This window comes from Euprymna scolopes, chromosome 4 (assembly GCF_053919585.1).
Source record: "Euprymna scolopes isolate OS-2025 chromosome 4, ASM5391958v1, whole genome shotgun sequence".
NCBI classification, from domain to species: Eukaryota; Metazoa; Mollusca; class Cephalopoda; order Sepiida; family Sepiolidae; genus Euprymna; species Euprymna scolopes.
The window spans coordinates 34,911,090-34,934,533 of NC_136485.1; the positions used below are offsets into that span (position 1 = coordinate 34,911,090).

Here is a 23,444-nt window from a genome sequence, read left to right on the forward strand (position 1 = left end):
GGGTGCCCGTTGCTGGACTCAGGCTTGGAAAAAAAACACAACATTGGTCATGGCCATCTTTGATCGACAGTTGTTCAGGCACTCACCGGTCATCATGGGAAAATGCCAATACCCACAAGCAACTGCCTCAAAACAACAGTGCATGCCAATGCCTGCCAGTTCCCACTTCTGCCATGAAATAACAACTACCTTAAAGGAGCAATGACCATCATGGATGACAGTGTCCAACAATTGAAGACAGGCGATTTGCCTACCAGTGACACCTCTCGAGAAGTGATAGTAACCATATAAAAAGATCATCAGTAAGTGCCAATCACCATTATAAACCGCCAGTGACCAACAGTGCCCACCAATGGATGACAGTACAGACAATTGGAGACAGACTATTTCATTTCACAACAGTCCAATAAGTACCAACACTGGTCATGATCGATAGTTGCACAGGAAGCCAGTGTCCACCAGTAAACTCAACTGCTACTAAACGCCAGTGATCACCAGTGCTCGCCATTGAAGACAAAAAATTTTATTTTAGAGCAGTCTAATAAAAACCAATACTTGTCGTTGTCGATAGTAAACACCAGAAACTGGCAATGGCAGTTGTAAAGGCAGCCAATGTTCACCAGTAAATGCAAGTAACTGCCTCAAAAAAGTAATAACTGCTAGTGACCATTGGTGCCCACTACAGGAATTCAGTGGATGCCAGTAACCATCGGTGCCCACTACAGGAATTCAGTGGATGCCAGTGACCATCAGTGATCACCACCGGAATTCAATGGATGCCAGTTCCAAATAATACCCGACAATTGAAGACAGACGATTTTATTTTGGAGCATTCCAATGGAGGCCAACACTGATCATGGTCGTGTGTGACTGCCAGTTGTAAAGGTAGCCAGTACCCACCAGTAAATGACAGTACTTATCAGTATCTGCAAGTAATCATCCCAAATCAGCACTAATCACCAGTTACTATCAGTGCTTACAATCACAGTCAGTGACTTCTGCTAACTGCCATTACGAGAACATGCCCGACAGTTGAAGCCAGATGATTTGATTTTGGCTATGGTCACCAGTGCTCGTTTGTATCATACTCCTACTCTGTTACACTGGTACATGGTCCTGCTAGTACTTAATAAAGCATATAGAACTAGCGGGAGGTGAGGGGGGGCACCCGACTTTGCCCAGTCGAAAATATGCTTAAATATATTTTAATTTGTCCAGATTTCGTATATATTATTATAATCGTGATTTCAAAGGTAACAAAAAAAAGTATTTGGGTGCCATCAGCTAGAATCAAAACTGAAACATTTAAAGCTGATTACGTTACCACTGTAACAAACGTGACACGCATTTGAGCTGATTAAAAATTAAAAAATAAACTAAAATGAATGTACAAAATGTATAACGATGTTTTCAATTTTAACCCTTTTAGACCCTTTAAAAACTAAAAAATATCCAATCATTTGAGGCCCCTAACACCGCTCTGCAACTTTTAGTTTCGGAATGGATAGAGTTTGAAAATATAGAAACAGGCAGACAGACAGACATATAGCCTTTTATATATTAGATTAAAACCATTCATGGTTATTTTATTGTTGATAGACCAAACAATGGGAAGTAACAATTTTCAATACAAAGTTACAAAAATAAAAAAAGTCAAAGTGAATTTGTTATACAGTTACTCTCCTTTTTAAGCAGATGATATCATTTTGAAAAGTATTCCGATTGGATAAAAATTTCTCAAACACATTAAAATTAATGTTTTTTTTTTCTTGTTAAGAACATGTATCAACCTTGCACAAAAACACACTCGCACAAACCAAAATCAAACAAAAGGCATTCTTGACCATAATCATCAAATCGACCGATTTTATTATATATATATATATAGACATGACATAAAATATATCAGTTCAAATCATACCTTTGAGTTAAAAGCATTCGTGATAGCGGTTATTTGTTGTAGGTCTAAAACATATAGGTTTGACAATTAAATAGGTCCATCTCACTGAGAGTAGATCCACTACTGGAGTTGTCATGCAGATTAAACATAAAACTGAAATATAGGAAACTGCAGTTAATTACTTTTTGCAGCGCAACAAGTGCCATATTATCATCGCAACGCAGGAAGGTTGAGGAAATGTGAGGACGCATGATCAATATATCATTGCGTAAAAGTGCAGGCTTAATAGCTATTAAAATTGACATGTATCCATGGTGATTATCTGGCAATAGAATTTTAATTGCCTGACGTCTGGACATTAACAATTTCATTAGGGTTTATGTGGGACATATTAAACACCTGCAATTTAATATCCTACATTAAAGTTTGTATAAGTTCGAAATACTATTAATAATAACTAGTATATATATATTAAGATTTTTAAGGGTGCATGATTTTATAAAACATTTGAATAATACTGGGCACAGTGCCATTATTATCAATTGTTGAGGTATACGTTTTTTTTTTTTATAGTTTCAGCATATATCATTAAAGAATTATTATATTATTGAAAAAAAAAGTGATATTGAACAGAAACTAAATATACTTCTAAAATATTTTTTCTCCTTAGCTCTAATTCAATGTTTAAAAATCACAAATTAGACAAAGGGGGGGGGGGTAAATAAGGGTCGGGGTAGGAAAAAAATCTATTAAGATGTCTTTTGAGTCAACACTTCAAAATGAACGTCGGCAACGGGGAAACATCGTTTAAAAACGTGGTCAAAATACGTGTGTGTGTGTGTGTGTGTGTGTGTGTGTGTGCATTCAGGGTAGTGTTTTCCATGTTGGAAACGTTGATTGAATTTCAATTTTAAATTAAAATACGTTTGAAAGCCGAATTACAACGCAATATTCTGAAAAAAAAAAAAAAATAATAATTAAGTATTTACTTGTTTGAAGTTAATGTTTTGGAGTTATACTACTTTGTCAGAATTTTTTTTTTTTTCCTTGCCATGATGTTAGGTTGAAGAAAAAAGTTGGCGTGGAAAAAAGAAAAGAATAAAAAATTCTGACAAAGAAGTATAACTCTGAAACATTAATTTTAAAGAAATGAATACTTGTTTCCGTTTTTGTTTTTCATAATATTGCGTTGTAATTCGGCTTTCAAACGTATTTCATGCTTATTTCAATATATATATACATATATATATATATAAACATAATGAAATCAAAAAAGATGTAGTTTTTACCTGATATACGCAATGGTGGTAAACTCTAATGAGAAGAATAGAATTCTTTGAAACTCCGCAGAATAAGGACTTTGTAAATTTTTTTTTGGAGTATTCAGTGGAACAATAAATTTTGATTGTAAAGTTCAACTTACAGTTTTAATTTTATTTCTCTTATATATATATATATTACAGGCACATACACCTATGTAAGGTTAGTGGGAGAGAACTCCAACAGAGTGCTTAATTTCCAGGGAGAAAGATATAAATGGAAGCTAAAGAGAGTCTGACATAGGCGACACGATACCGGTCCCTGTCGTTAGGATTTGAAACTGATGGTACCGCTGTTTTTTCTGATCTTCTATCTGTCTGTCTGTCTGTCACACACACACACACACACACACACACACACACACACACACACACACACACACACACACACACACACACATCCCCCTAAAGCAAAAGTGATTTATTAAATAATCATAGAGTTATGTTCCAAGAATTCAACATGATCACCTACCACATAGCAGATTAAGTCATATATAACGTCATAGCAGATGACATCCCATATGAGATATATTGTTTCAACCTGGCAATGCTGGATATATATAGCTAATACACACACTATATATAAGAGGTAATTTATTAAATAATCATATACTTATGCTCCAAAAATTCAACATTAACAACCAATTAATACGATTGTTTCGGAGACAATATACAAAATGTGATTAGAATACAAAGTTTGCACAAACGATTAACACGAAGGTGAAAATACCAAAGGATTACACAGGAGATGAAGACCTTAGGTTAAAAGAAAAGATTTTGAAGATAATATTAGGCAAGCACAAATATTATCTAAACAAAGGGTTACATTTTTTTTTATTTTACATAGTAATATATCTTTGGAAAAGGGTTGCCGGATCATATTCAAAACAGGGGATGGAATTGGATTAAGTTGGAAGTGTAACAAAAATAAATTGCATTTAAGAACTCCAAATGACATATTGATTAACATGCTATAATTTGTATTTACCGAAATGCAAGTAAAAACGACCATTCTTCATAAATCATTCATTATTTTAATTCATAATTAGAAAAGCAATTCTAAACAGTATAAAGATTGAACAAATTAATACTTTTTTTTTTTTTACATGGGGGTCACCACATATCAAGGCCCGAAGGCCACTCAGGGATAAGGGTTATTGCGTGTACAGTAATCAATTAGATAGTATTGTAGGAATCATTAGTATTGGGGGGGTTTTGATAGAGTGTCTTAAGGGGGCGGTTTGTCAGGAGTTACTTTATTGAAGTCGGAGAACATTCAAAATACTTGTTGGAATTTGTAACTATTTTGGATATTTTTTTAATATTTCTCCTCAAATCTAGAAATATATTGTAATGGCAGATTGTAAAACAATCACTTAACATACACACACGCACATCATCCATAAACAATACAAATATCACGAGTATATTTAAATAATATCCATATCATTTTATTTAATACATGGTACATTTTACACGTATTTGTTTTTTCTAAATGATATATATGCTCTGAAAGTGCAATCCATTTTTATTGGGCTTCAGATCTGGAAATTAAAAAAAACATCTTTATTATATATATATATATATATATATATATACAGTGATGATCATATTTATTGGCACGGTAAAATAAAAGTTAAATTTTGTCTAATAAATTCTAAAAAAGGGATTAAATTAAAGAAAATAACAAAGTATATTATGTATTTTTAACTGGCCTTTCCGATGCAGCAATCGGATTTTAGAAAAAATAAATAACAAAGGAACAACAAACATAATTGCAAAAAACACTTGTTCAAAATTATTGGCACGGCTTTGTTTTTCTTTTAGTCTCAGTATAATATCAATCAATTTCCGGTTTACGTGCTTTCTGAACTTTTTTATAGCCATATTATGCTTGTTTAACGCTAATTCAGTGAATAATTTTTTTCAGATAATTTTTAGATAGCGATTTATTTAAACTATTATAAGTGGCCATAATAAAGTGTCTTATATTTACAGAAAATCTGGCGAAGCTTTCCTGCCTAAGAACACCATACCCACAGTGAAGCACGGTGGAGGCAGTTTGATGTTTTGGGGATCCTTTTTTTTTTTTTTTTTTTTTTTTTTACAAAGGCGTCACCACATTATCAAGGCCCAGAGGCCACTCAAGGATAAGGGTTAAAGAGTGTACAGTAGAAATTGGTCAATATAGTAATCATTAGTAATGAAAATTTGGTAAATTTGATAACTTATATGGAACTGCTCATCAAGAACTTATTTACTTTAGACTTGAACACAACCATATTGTAGTCAGCCGGAAAGCAGGAAAACGGAAGACAATTCCACAGGCGTGCAGTTCTAAGAAAGAAGCTTTGTTCATGGAATCTACGTTTAGGTTTAGGCACAGATAAAGAGTGGGGGAAATTATTGATAGTGTTTACAGCTAGACGAGTGTTTCTTGTGAAAGTTTGGCGAGGGGGGACCATAGATTGAAGCTCAGTTGAACACTTTCCATGAAAATAACGATACATCAGAGACAAACTCGCAACATCTCTTCTGTGAGATAGAGGTTGCAAGGAGGAGAAAAGGACATCTCCTACGAGGCTACGAAGTCTATTTTGAACTCTATCAAGGCAGGACAAGTCCTTTCTAGCAGCTCCTGCCCAGATGTGGCAACAGTATTCCATCCTTGGACGTACCTGGCTCTTATATAGGTAGAGAATAGCATCAGCAGTGAGATATCTACTGGATTGATAGAAAGATCCCACCATTTTTCCAGCGGCCTTGGCAACAGATTTGATATACGTGTTCCATTTAAGATCAGGAGTAATGGTCAAGCCCAGAAGCTTGTCAAAACTTGAGGCCTCCTGAAGACGAGAGCCATTCATTTCAATTGATGACAAATGTGAATTAGAATGTTGATGATGTAAAGAGAGAAGCTTGGTTTTAGATGCATTAAAAGTAACCAGCCACTCCTTTCCCCATTGTACTACGTGCTCAAGATCAGAGGAGAGAGAATTGGAGAGAACTTGGTCGTTTACTGTCTTAGATGTGCTACCATAAATGGTAGTGTCGTCAGCATAAATGTCTACAAATGATGTAAGGATATGATTTGGAAGATCATTAATGTAGATCAGGAAAAGAGTTGGGCCCAGGATGGATCCCTGAGGGACACCGGCATTAATACTGTGAGCTTCTGATTTTTGCCCCTCAACTACTACTCTTATGAACCTATCAGAGAGAAATGATTTAATAATTGAGAAGACTTTTCCAGCTATACCATAGCTAGCGATCTTATGAAGTAAACCTTTATGCCATACCCTATCAAAGGCTTTAGATATGTCAAGAGCAATTGCCCTAGAAAGATTGCCACCGTCGAGAGATTTGCTAATCCTATGCGATATAACTGTAAGGACATCTGCTGTAGATCTAGCAGAACGGAAACCATATTGAGTGTCACTAAGAAGGTCATTTTTGTTGAGATGTTTGATTACTTCTGTATTTAACACAGATTCTAGCAACTTACTCATGACGCACAGGAGACTTATTGGCCTGTACTGAGAGGGGGATGAGCGATCACCTGAATTCTTAAATACAGGGCATACTGATGAGATTTTCCAGGGAGATGGGAAACTATTCTCCTTAAGACAACGTTTAAACAGTTTTGTAAGTATGGGCGCTAATTCAGGTTGAAGTTTTTTGAGTACTATAATTGGAATACCGTCAGGGCCAGTTGCTTTACTCGAATCAAGGTTTTTGATTAGCTTCGCAACATCACATACAGATATACGTATATCACATAGCGTGTTTTCTGATACAGGAGGAAATATTGGGGGTTGGCGGTCTTGGTCGCAAAGGGTAGAATTAGCTGCAAAGTTCTTGACAAAGAGTTTGGCTTTGTCAGATGCTGACGAGATTACCTCAGGTCCATTGATAATAGTTGGGATGGAGCACACGCTTCTGTTCAGGATTCTGTTTGCTATTTGCCAAAACTGGTGGGAACCAGGGCGACTTGTTAAGGTCACAGGTAGCATAAAAAAGGAAGATTATGTTAAAATATTGGATGAAAACCTGAAAGACTCTGCTAAAGAGCTCTTACTTGGTCGTCGTTGGTGGTTCATGCAAGATAATGACCCAAAGCATTCGGCTAAACTGACTAAGAAATGGCTTGAGGACAATCATATTAATGTTTTGGAGTGGCCATCACAAAGCCCAGACCTTAATCCAATTGAAAATTTATGGAGAACATTAAAATTGAGGGTAATGCAAAGGAAGCCTAAGAATCTTATTCAATTGGAGGATTATTGTCAGGAAGAGTGGGCTAAAATTACTACTGAAGAGTGCAACAACTTGGTTGTAAACTATGAAAAGCGACTGAGGAAGGTAATCAAGGCCAAAGGCTATACAATTGATTATTAAATAAATCGTGCCAATAATTTTGAACAAGGGTTTTTTTCAATTATGTTTGTTGTTCCTTTGTTATTTATTTTTTTCTAAAATCCGATTGCTGCATCGGAAAGGCCAGTTAAAAATACATAATATACTTTGTTATTTTCTTTAATTTAATCCCTTTTTTAGAATTTATTAGAAAAAATTTAACTTTTATTTTACCGTGCCAATAAATATGATCATCACTGTATATATATATATACATTAAAAGATATATAAGTGAGAATGTACATGTGTGAGGACACTTCTCAACCTATATACTCAACAAATCTTTGATCTACAGACTTTAAATTTAGTATATAGGATATTCAGACATGTGGAATACTTTTTAATCGGTTTTTATCTGGAAAAAAAAAGGCTGCTAAGGGGGTCTAAATTAAAAAATTGGTACTTTTGGAGTCATCAAATGTTTATCTATTATTATGGTTAAAAAAAAAAAAAAAAAAAAAAGTAGGTTTGAAAGCACTTTGTAAAGATTGTGTCCAGCAACTCTACTGGTTATCATACTTGACTTGATGTCTTTAGGTATTGGTTTCGATCTCAGCTAGAGTATTTTTTTGTTACATACAAAAAGTTAACTGTTCAGAAAAAAATGAACATAATACTCGCATGCACATGTCTCAGTTTCTGCATTGATTAAAATATAATATTTATGCATATTTTACGACCAAGCAATGCCAGACGACCTGCTAGTATATATATATATATATATATATATATATATATATATATATATATATATATATATATATATCGAGATAAGACACTGATAAGAAAATCAGATGAAAGATCCTGATGTACTCCTTCAGATAATGGACTGCCCAGGTTGTATCAAATTCCCTTTTCCTATAATTATTTCCATATAATTATCATTCACCACTCAAAGAACTATTTTCAATAATTGTGCTGAAAAGCAAAATAAGTGTCTATTTACAGCTGAACATTTTGTTAACCGCATTTCATTTCCTCTGATGATATGAGACTTTATTGAAAATCTACGGATTAAGGAAATCAACATAACCCCTTCTATATATCCCTTTTGTTAAACAATTCTTAATTCGAATATATGTGTCTATATGTTGTTTTTTCAGAATTTAAATAAAACCACTTATATATATGTGTCTGCAGGTATAAAAATGTTAATATTTATTGGAAAAATATTATAGTAATAAATCCCCTATAAAAATGGGAATTAAGAAGAAAAAAAAAAAACAGTCAACTTTAGCGTGATTGCAACAGTCTTATGAGTGTGTGTTTGTCAATTAAACATATCTTTGATAATGCTGTTTTGAATTATTCATTTATTGAAGAAAAATGGTTTTGATAATGCCGTTTTTAATTATTAAAATGGTTTCATGAAAACATAGCTTAAGTAAAAAAGAATGACTTTATAAGAAACTTGCAGACTTATTTAAAGTTGTCAAGTTGCACAGCAACTGATAAGTCTGAACTACTTTCCTGTTTGTTGAACTCCACAAACCATTCCCTGAAGTCATACTTGATAATCTGACCATCACCTCTTCTTTCCCATGATATCTTAAAAAAAAAAAAATAACCATGTCATGTGGACCTAATCTTATCTCTGTTATAGTAATAAATGCTCTGCTGAGCTGGCTCCTGTCCTTTCCAAACTCTTCAATAACTACCTTGCCTAATTTTACTTCTCTGATAGCTTGAAAATTGCCTTTCTGGTACAAATATTCAATAACTTTGAAAGAAAATTATCGCCCCTACCCCGCCACCACTCGTCAATCTACTCCTACTCTTCACTAAAATCTTTGAATCTATATTCAAACCGTTTCAACCATGGATTGGCATGACTAATAGTATCCTACCCAGGTCAAACATTCAAACTCTATAACCTAACATTTACAGGTAACATGAATTGGAACAAATATATTGAAGATACTGCCAAGGCTGCTGCAAGGATAGTGGGCTCTCTCTAATATGCTAGAAATCTTCACACCTGCCAGTATCGAATATCTCAACAAAGACACCATTCACACATGCATGGAGCATTGTTGTCACATTTGAGCTGGTGTACCAACCACTAGTCTCCCCCTCTTGAATAGGGTCCAAATCAAAGTGTCTAATCTAAAATATTTTGCACTATTCACCTAGCTCCATACTCTGTCCCATCACCACGATGTTGCATGTCTGTGCTTGTTTTGCAGGACTACCAGTTCTAGAAAAGAAAATATTAAGAGTGGAATACCTTACAGCATCTGAGGATCTCCAGAGTGAAGAGATGGGATGGGAATTAGCTGACCATGTTTTCTCCAGTAAACATGCTGCTCTGGTGCCTTCTTGATGCAAATACACCCGGCCAACCTATGCAATCAGCTAAATACCATCCTATCTCTTCACTCTGGAGATTCTCAGATGCTGTAAGTTCAACTCTTAATATCTTTTCTAAAACTGCTAGCCTTTGGAATTTCCAGCCTGCCGTCTATTTTTCTGACTGTACCAACACGCAGAAATTTAAATATATAATGTGAACAAACATCTCGCTGCACAACTCCCTATTTAGGGTCCTACCTATGAATCTGGACTTTAATTTATAGTAATTCTTTTGTTTCAGCAGCAATGTGCCTTGTGCAAGATGAATCAAGGTAAAAACCTTTTAAAAATTTTGAATATAAAAATGAGTATGTGTAACAACTTGGGAGCTACAAAAATCGTCATTAATTTGGGAAAAATCGTCATTAAAATCGTCATTAATTTGGGAAAAATCGTCATTAAAATCGTCATTAATTTGGGAAAAATCGTCATTAATTTGGGCAAAATCGTCATTAAAATCGTCATTAATTTGGGAAAAATCGCCATTAAAATCGTCATTAATTTGGGAAAAATCGTCATTAATTTGGGCAAAATCGTCATTAAAATCGTTATTAATTTGGGAAAAATCGTCATTAAAATCGTCATTAATTTTGGCAAAATCGCCATTAAAATCGTCATTAATTTTGGCAAAATCGCCATTAAAATCGTCATTAATTTTGGCAAAATCATCATTAAAATCGTCATTAATTTTGGCAAAAAAGTAAAATTAATTTTTTTTCATTATCTGCAAAATGTTCTAGCAATAGTGTCCAACAATTTACTGAAAAAATTTAAGTATTTTTTAAAAAGGGGATACACACAACAAAAAAAATCAATAGGTCATCAGTTTTTTTATTATCTATCTATATCATTCAAACACAGCAGTGTTTGAATATATAGTTAAGTAGCAGTTTTAGTCATTTAGAACTGCTTTGAAGCTTCACCGCTCACTCATTGCAATTGCAAACAATTATTACAGTTTATACAGCACCTTCTCAGCTACATTGTGAGAAAAAATTTCTTTTTCAATTTTCGTTCAGTAAAACAAAAGTTATGAATTTACTGGTGTTCAAAAATCATAAAAAACTGTAAGGAGGTGAGCGACGTTTTTTATGACTGGTTTCTATGGCAACCACGTCACTTCAGCGACAATTGTTGCTACCAATTCACCACTCTCATGAAAAGAGAAGTAACAAGTGAAACAGAGAGAATGAAAGAATAAAAGGGACATAATTGGGGGAGGGGATTTTATTGAAAGCAGATGAGTGCCGTACATTGTTATTACATATGAGTATGTTATGTTTATGGGAACTCAAGAGAAACCTGAGGAAATGCAATGTCAGTGCGTTGAACAGTTGAAAATATGAGGCACTTGATCAGATGCTCCTGCTGCTTACAATAACCACAAAAATCACATGCTGTGGACAGAGAGAGCAGAAAAGCGGAGGCAGAAGTGAAACAAGTTTAAATACTCAACCTTATCTGTCAAGACGAAGCAATCGTTAAGAAAATTAACTAATAACGGATAAAAAAATTCCATAATAAAAATTCCATAATCAAATGTTATTTCTTATTCCATCAGGTTATGAAAATTTACAGAGTTATGTAAAAATGGAAACATTTCTGAAACAGTATAAAAATTGAAATTTTAGAAATTGAGATTTTGGAATTTAGTTGCAGGAATGGCTACCTAAATGGTTCAAAACTGTTTCGGTAGCCCTGCTGTTGGTATGGTCAATGAAGCAAGGAGGGAATTCCAAAGGCAAGTGATCTGAGTAAACTTGCATAGTAGAAAATCTTTCAGCATCTAGGGACCTCTATAATGAAAAGGCGGGGGTTTGCTGCTAGCCAAGTGAGTCTAGCCAAATACGTCTTAAAATGGAGTACCGTTACAGGAGCTTGATAGAGTTCAAATCAGACTTTGAAACCTAGTAAGTGATGCCCTTTTCTCCTCACTGCAACCTCTTTCCCAAGGATGAGACGTTGTGAGCTTGTTTCTACTTTATCGTTATTTTCATGGCAAGTGCTTGTCTGAGCTTCAATCTATGCCCCCCCTGTTAATATTTCACAACAAGCACTCATCTAGCTACAACCACTATCAACAATTTCCTTCACTCACTGCCTGTGCCTAAATCTAAATGCAACTTCAATGAACAAAACTTCTTTCCTAGAACTGCTCTCTATGAAACTCTTTCGCGAGCCTGCTTTCCAGCTGACTACAAAATGGTCGTCTTCAAGTCCAATGTAAATAAGTTCTTGTGGATCTGCCACTCTAAACAATCAAACTATCCAATTTCAACCACTAACGATCACTATGCTGTTGTCTCAGTGATCACCTTACTCATTAATCCTTATTCTTGAGTGGCCTTCAGGCCTTGATAAGTGACGACTCCCTTGTAATAAAAAAAAAAAAAAATTGAATAATCTACTTAAAAATTGTTGAGCTAAGTCTGATAGCCATGGAAATTTAATACAGCTAATTTTCTTTCTACGTATCTATGTTATTATTAGGTTTATTGATTAAAATGGATGCTTAATCCTTTAAAATAATTCAAACATCGAGATGACAGTAGTCGAGTAGATATTGATATGGACTGACGAGCCTATTATCTACTCAAAGCGATTTCGAGAATGACCTTAAACTAAATCTAGCATAGAGACTCTTACTTGAGAGCATAGAAAATGTAGATTCATCGCTTAATTTCGACTGATCCCAGACAGGTGGCGGTTATACAGTGATAAAGTAGATAACACGAACTGATGATCTGGGTGTACAAAGTTAAAATTCAGTTGGTTCCTTAACACGACTTTTACTTACAGATGTTGGCAACCTTTATATACTCCCACCATTTAGTAAATGATGTGCCACGATTAATTATGGAGCAGTTCCTGTTTTGGTATGGAAGCCATTCAGCAAAGATAATGATTTTCTAGTTCTGAATTTTTTTAAACGAGGATTGATTATTCGAATTATTTGGAAACTTTGGACTAACTGTTCTCATCCTGAGTTTTATTTTCACAATATTTCAGTCGATGTAACCTCCGAGCTTTTTCAGGTGTATCTTGTTGAAATCAAGGAATCTTTCTGTTGATCTCGGGAATCTTTGTCAAACTTGGGAAATTTGCATGAAATTTTCGAATGAAACCTTTTATTTAATCTATTGGTATAGCATGTTCTTGTTCTGTCAGCCATGACTGGATAGAAGTCCTAAGTAATTCATGATTGTATTTTGGCTGTTGTCTGCATTGAAGAGTAAACCTTCCAACTCCAGAAGAGTGAAACTTTTACAACTGAATTTTACTAACTATTCTATCCACTATACCACAAGTCCTTGCAAGTAGTCCAAAGAATCCAAATAATATCTTTCTGATTGTAATCCAAATTGTTTTTACGAAAAATAAATATGTTATTTCTGCTTATTATGCCGAGCGAGCAAGACATTCAATGAAACTTCCTGATGTCCCAAATAAAAGATTTCTACATTTGAGGGTAAGAAAAGATTTTCATAAACATTTTAAGTCCAATCTAATATCTTTAAATAAATAAAATGAACTCATTTTTCCCCTCCGACTTTGACCTTAATAGAATTAAAAATCATGACATTACATGCAAATGTAATGCGTACAAACTGTAGCACATTATCTGAGGTTTGCTATAGGCCTATTACCTGTACAGTTCCTCGACAATCGTACATTCCTATATTTTTTCCAGTGAGAGTCCACTGCCAAAATCGATTAGATTCAATGGAAGTTGCAACATCTTTTCTCTCTATTAGATTCCTCTTTTCCCCCGCTCCCCATTTACACCACAGCGGATGCGTTCACAAGGAACAGTACAAGGAAACACCGATTTGTTTTTTGTTTTCTTTCTTGTTTTTTTTTTTTGTGCTTTCGCCTCAATGATGCAAGTTCGACCCCCCCCCCCATCTTCAAACTTTTTGGGGATTTTTCAAACACCTGGGAACCGCCGGACCGTTCGTATTGCATCACGTTCATTTTTTTAATTGTTTTTTTTTTGTTTTTTTTCACGATTTTTTTTTTAATAGTTTTAACATTGTTTGTTTTTACTTCGCTTTGTTTTCATATTACCCCCCCCCCAACCACACACGCCTCTAAAAATCCGGGCAACACCGGGTACCCCCCGCTAGTTCATAATAATGTCAAATGTTTGTATTGTGTGTTTGTATTATTATTCTTATCTTGTTGGCTATTTTCACAATTTTTCTGCTGACGTAATCTCTGGCCTTCCTTCAGGTCTATTTACGTTAAATTCAGAAACCTATATGAAATCTTGAACTGAACCATTTATTTAATCAATGGGAGTAGATTATTCTTGTCCATTAATCATAACCAGGCATAAGTTTTAAGTAAATTTAACTTTTATTTTTATTTATTGCCTGTAGTGAGGACTGAACCTTCAACCTCAAAAGACTGTCACTTAGAACTGATTCTTACTCAATGCCTTCATTCATTGTGCTAAATGTCTAGGAACCATATCACAATGAGATAAAGATTTCAAAGTTTAAAAAGATGCCTCTAAAGTTGGGAATTGCATCAACTGAAACATTGTGAGAATAACATAGATGAAAATAGTAGTCCAAATAATACAAATTATCAATCCTCATCTCAAAAATTCTGAAATAAAGCATATTATTCTACGTTGCATGTTTATTTCCTATTTGGTGAAATGTTTATGTTCTAAAACAAATTTTATTCACATTTTTTTTTTAAATATCATGTATTGTTATTTTGACATTTTTTTGTTGAAGAAAACCATACACTGAAATTTTTTTCATTATTTTAACATATGTTGCAAAACTTTAAAAGTTTGTGCTTTGTAAAAGAAGAAAAAAAAAATTCCACTGCTAATAATACCCTTGTCCCTACATTAGCACAACTGGTATCACATGTTATTTGCTATTCGAAATAATGAACTCATCTCCATTTAATTGTTGGCAAGCAAAAAGTGTAAAGCTATAACTTCAATACTGGCATGCCTCAAGGATCTAGTCGAACTCAACCATCTTCCTGGCCTTAATGAAGGATTTTCCAGATTATATTTGGAGCTCATTCGTTGACATTTATGCAAATGACAACTATTTATGAACGTATTTCGATGAGAGAGAGAGAGAGAGAGAGAACAAACCAAGATGTGTTCATCAACGTTTCATCTTTATTTCGAGACTTCCTCCAGATGAATAAAATTAAGAAAACAAAACACCAGTACAAATATTTGAAAACATATTTTGATGTAATTAAATGACCTTGACCTTGTTGCATTTCAGAAACGAAAAAAAGTCTTCGGAAATTCAAAAAGGGGGGGGGGTGGAGGGTTATAGTGTTGTGAAAGAGAGTAAGATTATATTTCACGGAGCCAGTTTCTAAAAGACAAACATAAAACATAATGCATAAAGGGTGATAACTACAGATATAATTACTAAAAGAAAAACTATATTAAGATCTCAACATAATGGAACAAATACATTGAGGACATTGCAAAGGCTGCTGCAAAGAAGGTGGGCTCCCTCTGTCGAGCTAGAAGACTACTCACACCTGAGAGTATCCTGTACCTTTACAAAGCCACCATTCACCCATGCATCGAGTATTGTTGCCACGTCTGGGCTGGTACATCTGCCACCGGCCTCTCCCTCTTGGATAGAGTCCAAAAGAGTTTTTAATCTAATAGGTCCCACTTTGTCAACTAAGCTCCAACCCCTGTTCCATCACCACAATGTTGCATCTCTGTGCCTGTTTTACAAATATTTTAATGGAATTTAATTTGATGAACTTGTTACACTTGTACCCCCTCGACGTACATATCTCTGGCAAACCTGCTTAGCAAAAAAATCTCACCCCTTCACTGTTGAGGTCCCTAAATACCAGAAAGCTTTCTAATCTAATAGTTTTTTTCCCCTTTGAACAGCTACATAACCTGCTTTTCTGACTGTACTGATATGCAGCAGTTTAAATGTAACGTAAACCAACATCTTGTTAATCTTTCTTAGGCATGGTCTCAAATAGTAACCTCTTTAAAAAACAATCGATAAATAACGTGTTGGCAGGACCAAAAAGTAAAGATAGATAAATGTGCAATAGATTAGTATTAACCTTGAGTCATTCTGGAAGTCTTGTGCAACTGTAACCAGAAAACATCCGACAGAATATGGCATCAAGCTTTGTGAGAGACAAGAGCACAGCTGTTTGGCACATCAGATAGAGCGGTCATCCAAGCCAGAAAAAAATAAAAATCATCTCTAATTCTATATCCTCTTTGTCAACAGAATTTTTTTATTTCTGGAAACAGGAGAATGCATTTTTTTTTTTTTTTTTTTTTTTCACAGGGAAGTCACGGCACCACTTATCAAGGCCCAGAAGCCACTCGGGGATAAGGGTTATTACGTGTACGGTAATCAATGGGATAGTATCGTAGTAATCGTTAGTATTGGAGATTTGATAAAGTGTCTTACTTAAGGGGGCGGTTCATCAGGAATTTGTTTATGTTGGACTTGAAAACATCCAAGTTGTAGTCAGGTGGGAAACAGGCAGACGGAAGAGAGTTCCACTGGCGTGCACTTCTAAGAAAGAAGCTTTGTTCATGGAATCTACATTTTGGTTTTGGCACAGTTAAAGAGTAGGGAAAATTTTCTCATTGCATTGTATAATCAAAGGGAAATCACTCAACAGTTCTTGAGCCAACACTAAAAGTGTAAAGCATATAGCTTCAATGCTGACATGCTTCTTCCTGATCTGAATAAATGATCTTCCAAATCATATTCCGAGATCATTCGTTCATATCTATGCAAATGACAATTATTTATGGGCGCATTTCAATGAGCATTTTGACTTGGATCATCAAAATCATCATTATATCGTATGAATCCAAAAATTCTATTGTTGGCATTGGTTTCCCCGATATAGTCTAGTCAGAATTCTTTCTAGAAAAATGGGGTATTTACAAGAGTGACCACGAGAAGTTTGCCATCGTCGTAAGTGAAAATGATTTTAGTGGAACAAACTAGATTCCAACTTGGGACACCCAGGTCGTCAGTTCATGTCGTTAATTACTAGACCACCCTCACCTGTCACTTGGATCATGTAATGCAATGTGAAGTCGCCAACAAATAAATAATCCATAATGTTTTAGTCTAAAGAAGGTTTTTTTGCGAGGTTCATTTTTGTTCATATTTTTAGTTGATTGTTCAAACATGAATTATAACTTCATAAAGTTCAAAAGGACACAAAAAGTTCCGCGCTGAAATCTCTCATAGAGCCCGAATGTTGCCAACAATTGTTTAATCAGGTTATAATTAGTGGGGAAAAAGGAAATCCTCATACAATCTGATGTTGCGACTGCCAACAACATATGACATTTCTGTAAGAGATATTTCTTTAACAAATGATTGATAAAAAAAAAAATAGATGTGTACGTATTATACAAATCTTGGAGTGCATCCTGTGTGATAGTGAAGCTTTCAATTTGTTAGTTTTAAACTGCCCCTGTAAAATAAGATATAATTTCAAATTAATTTTTTGATATATCTTATTTTGCTTAAATTTCACAAGTGAACTCAAGTGGCAGCCATGTTGTCAATCTTATCTCGATTTCATTTTATTTATTCACTTAATGTTTAAGTTTCTAGCAGTCCGTGCCAGTTTAAAGAACATGGAAGGTGCATAATTAGAAGATTACAGATGTGTTGATTAATTAAGGTGAAATCCGATCATCTGGGGGAAAAAAAAAGATTAATCCGGAGAGGTTCTTGGAACCAAGGTTACTAGAAAAAAAAAAAAAAAATCAATATTGTGTTAAATATTTCAGTGTTTTCTTTCTCTAAGACTATTCTACCAAGGCTTGTGAGTCTTGCTCTACTCTACTATTATATTTATAACTGCATAACATTATTAAACTTGTTCTTCTTGGATTAAAGAAATCAAGCAATATTTTGGACAATCAGTATTTAGATGGGTAACCATTGCTGTTACATTTGAAAGTAGAAGCCATTATAACGATGATTTCTCTTTCGGAAGGTATGAACCCAATCCTCCTGCTCCTTGGTATGAGTGAAAATATATATAATAATAGTAAATTATAACAAATAAATGTTTTTTTTATTGTGTTTACCTGTAAAAACAATTACTTTTTGTTGTAAATTATATTGTTTCATTTTTAAAATAAAAATGGGTATATATATATATATATATATATATATATATATATATATACGGCATAATCACGTTGACACACCGGTTCTCGTCAGATCACCGAAGTTAAGCAATGTTGAGCCTGGCTAATACCAGATGGGTGACCATTTGGGAATTCTAGGCGCTGTATGTGCTCTCCGCTTATCTCGGCATTGTTTCCAGTCGTCTTGTACCTCAACTTGCCACTGGTATGCAACAATGTTGACTCAGGAGAGGCGTGGTTAGACGTTGCGCATGTCTTGCCACACAAATTTCACGCGCAGGCACCCTTACAGTGGGTATCCATAGTCTGTCAAGACTGATGGAAGCCTTCATATATATATATATATATGTTGGAACAATTAATCACAATGCAAACCATAAAAGTCAAAACTTTGGGGTTCATTAAAATTGGTATAAGAATCAGAATTTTTTTCCCAATGCCTAAAACGATCCTTTTAATTGTTCATTTTTTGATATTTTAAGTGTCTGAAGTCTGTTTGTCAGGACAATCTGGCATGTGGATACTGTCCCCTATAAGTAAACACTGACAAAATATTCAAAATTACATAGTATCTGCAGCTCGAATAATATCTTCTTGGTATAGCTAGCCCACACTGACTTTTACAAAAAAAAAAAAAAAATGGTGCACCAAGTGATGTTATCTCACATAATAACACAAAACTTGATATTCCACCAGACAAGATGAATTCTTGTCTTGAAATCCAGTAAGATCAAGAGATCTCAATAAAGGTATACTTTAAATGGTCAATTGGGGAGGGGAAACTTATATTCTCAACTTCTTTAATAACTCAGTGTTTATTAGATAAAGAACTTTAATGGAACATTCGAATATCTATGTATCTTTTATAGGGTTCAAGTGTTAGTCTCAGGTAGGGGGGGGGTCCCTTGATTCATGAGAACTTCAATTGAAGAAAAATGAAACAAAAAGAAAATAATACTTAGAGAGAACTTGAATGCCTACTAGATATTATAATCGAATGCCTAATGTCTCTTTGTATAGGTCTTTTTTTCTAGAGAACCTAGAATAAGGACATTTTTCGTCACAAGTAAACTCCAATTAAATATTTAAGATCACCTAGTATTCCTGGCCCAAATAAGGTATCCTCTGTATGATTTACTAACACTCGCTTTTCCGAAGAATGGTGCGCCTTCTCCAAGTGATGTTACTTCAAGTAATAGCACAAAGATAGATACTCCACCAAACAAGATTAATATTTGTCCTGAAATAAGACCAAGAGACTACAATTAATCCTGAAGTAAGACTAAGAGACTACAATAAAGGTATACTATAACGTATTCAAATGGTCAACTAGGGAGACGAGAATTATGTTCTCAACTTCTTTACTAAATCAATGTTTTAGATGTAAAGGAGAATTGTAATGGAATATAGTGATTATCTATGCATCTCATATATATTAAGTGATTATCTATGTATCTCATATATATTAAGTGATTATCTATGTATCTCATATAGTGATTATCTATGCATCTCATATAGTGATTATCTATGTATCTCATATATATTAAGTGATTATCTATGTATCTCATATAGTGATTATCTATGTATCTCATATAGTGATTATCTATGTATCTCATATAGTGATTATCTATGCATCTCATATAGTGATCATCTATGCATCTCATATAGTGATTATCTATGCATCTCATATAGTGATTATCTATGCATCTCATATAGTGATTATCTATGCATCTCATATAGTGATTATCTATGCATCTCATATAGTGGTTATCTATGCATCTCATATATATTAAGTGATTATCTATGCATCTCATATAGTGATTATCTATGCATCTCATATAGTGATTATCTATGCATCTCATATAGTGATTATCTATGCATCTCATATATATTAAGTGATTATCTATGCATCTCATATAGTGATTATCTATGCATCTCATATATATTAAGTGATTATCTATGCATCTCATATAGTGGTTATCTATGCATCTCATATAGTGGTTATCTATGCATCTCATATAGTGATTATCTATGCATCTCATATATATTAAGTGATTATCTATGCATCTCATATAGTGATTATCTATGCATCTCATATAGTGATTATCTATGCATCTCATATAGTGATTATCTATGCATCTCATATATATTAAGTGATTATCTATGCATCTCATATAGTGATTATCTATGCATCTCATATAGTGATTATCTATGCATCTCATATAGTGATTATCTATGCATCTCATATAGTGATTATCTATGCATCTCATATATATTAAGTGATTATCTATGCATCTCATATAGTGATTATCTATGCATCTCATATATATTAAGTGATTATCTATGCATCTCATATAGTGGTTATCTATGCATCTCATATAGTGGTTATCTATGCATCTCATATAGTGATTATCTATGCATCTCATATATATTAAGTGATTATCTATGCATCTCATATAGTGATTATCTATGCATCTCATATATATTAAGTGATTATCTATGCATCTCATATAGTGATTATCTATGCATCTCATATAGTGATTATCTATGCATCTCATATATATTAAGTGATTATCTATGCATCTCATATAGTGATTATCTATGCATCTCATATATATTAAGTGATTATCTATGCATCTCATATAGTGATTATCTATGCATCTCATATATATTAAGTGATTATCTATGCATCTCATATAGTGGTTATCTATGCATCTCATATAGTGATTATCTATGCATCTCATATATATTAAGTGATTATCTATGCATCTCATATAGTGATTATCTATGCATCTCATATAGTGATTATCTATGCATCTCATATATATTAAGTGATTATCTATGCATCTCATATAGTGATTATCTATGCATCTCATATAGTGATTATCTATGCATCTCATATAGTGATTATCTATGCATCTCATATAGTGATTATCTATGCATCTCATATAGTGATTATCTATGCATCTCATATAGTGATTATCTATGCATCTCATATAGTGATTATCTATGCATCTCATATATATTAAGTGATTATCTATGCATCTCATATAGTGATTATCTATGCATCTCATATATATTAAGTGATTATCTATGCATCTCATATAGTGATTATCTATGCATCTCATATATATTAAGTGATTATCTATGCATCTCATATAGTGATTATCTATGCATCTCATATATATTAAGTGATTATCTATGCATCTCATATAGTGATTATCTATGCATCTCATATAGTGATTATCTATGCATCTCATATAGTGATTATCTATGCATCTCATATATATTAAGTGATTATCTATGCATCTCATATAGTGATTATCTATGCATCTCATATAGTGATTATCTATGCATCTCATATATATTAAGTGATTATCTATGCATCTCATATAGTGATTATCTATGCATCTCATATAGTGATTATCTATGCATCTCATATAGTGGTTATCTATGCATCTCATATAGTGATTATCTATGCATCTCATATATATTAAGTGATTATCTATGCATCTCATATAGTGATTATCTATGCATCTCATATAGTAACCAAATGTTAGACCAGAAAGGGTGCCCTTGATTTCTGAGAATTACAACTAAAGTAAAATGAAACAAAATAATGATAAAATGAGATAAATATTTATTGAATTAATTTCAAATTCGTTTTAAGATTAGCAATTTGTATATTTTATTTTATTACTAGCATTTCAGCCCGGCGTTGCCCGGGTGTTTAGAAGTGCATGTTGAGCAAAACAAAAAACAAAAAACAACAAAAAAAAAAGGTCAAGTTTTTTAACTTTGACCCCTATTATGACGCCTTAAAATTTATTGTTTGGAGCTCAAATCAAGTTATTAAGTTAGATCCATGTCCAAGGAACCTATATCTAAAATTTCAAGTGTTTAGACCCAAAATTGACGGAGGAGTTTGGTAGGGTTCTCAAAGGTAAAATCGTTGAACTTTGACACCTAAACAGCCAAATTTCTGGCCGAAAATCGATCAAAGATTTTCCCAAATCTCAGTACCCTGTATATTAAATTTCGAGTCTGTAGACTGAAAATTGACAGAGTTATTGCATAGGGAAATGTACACACACACATGTTCACTTATATATATATATATATATATATATATATATATATATATATATATATATATATATATACTAGCATGGGTGCCCGGCATTGCCCGGGTGTTTGGAGGTGTATGTTGAGCAAAAAAAATATAAAAAACGGTCAATTTTTTAAACTTTGATCCCTATTATGACCCCTTAACATTTGTTTTGGGCTCAAATCAAGTTATTAAGTTAGATCCATGTCCAAGAAACCTATATCTAAAGTTTCAAGTGTTTAAACCGAAAATTGTCAGGAGTTTAGTAGAGTTCTCAAAGGTCAAATCGTTGAACTTCAATCCCTTAACAGACAAATTTCTGGCCGAAAACAGATCACATAGATTTTCCCAAATCTTAGTACCCTGTATATAAAAATTGACAGAGTTATTGCATAGGGAAACGTACACACATACACAGACACACATTCCTGTTTATATATAGATATAGATTTGCATACTATTATCTTCATCTTCTAGTTATTGTTTCACTTTCAATTAATCCTCTGGCCTGCATCAGGTAGTTAACCGCGACGTGATAGGAATGTCGAATCCTACAACTACATCCACAGCAATTACTACCTTCTATAGTTGTCATCGTCTTACCATGGTTTGGCCAACTAATCGGCTGAAACGTCATGAAATAACAATTAAAAGATGAGAATAATAGTCCACAATTAAATAAAAATAAATTTTACAAAATTACCAATCTAAAAAAATAATTCCAAATTAAATAATATATAACAATCAGTACGGACCTGACAATTGGAAGAACAAAAATATAAAAATGTGGATTTATAAGACCAAAGAATCCAACCTTGATTGCCCATCGGGGCCTGTGACACAGTGGATCGAGATGCGGAATATCTACAATTTCAGGTGAGCATTGTCTGAAGGTAGCGGTTTCAATACCACCCAAAACCAGTCAGAGGATTAGTTAGCCAAACCGTGGTGAGACGACAACGACTATGGAAGGCAGTAGTTGCTGTGGATGTAGCTGGAGGATTTGACAATCCTATCCCGTCGCGGTTAACCACCTGACAAAGGCCAGAGGAATAATTGGCCTAAACATCATGAAACAACAACTAAAAGATGAGCATAATAGTCTGTAAATAATTAATTATAAATAAATATTTGTTGATTTTAAAATAAAATTAACATTTATTAACATGCACAAGTGTATTTTTA

The 23,444-nt window shown here is 33.7% G+C and overlaps 1 protein-coding gene and 1 pseudogene across 3 annotated transcripts in view; one reads left to right on the forward strand and one right to left on the reverse strand.

Moving 5' to 3' along the window:
* LOC145267033 (tripartite motif-containing protein 2-like) overlaps positions 1-23,444 on the reverse strand; it is a 569,514-nt gene that overhangs the window by 106,051 nt on the left and 440,019 nt on the right. The window lies entirely within an intron of this gene.
* Positions 18,185-18,301, forward strand: LOC145273681 (5S ribosomal RNA; annotated as a pseudogene).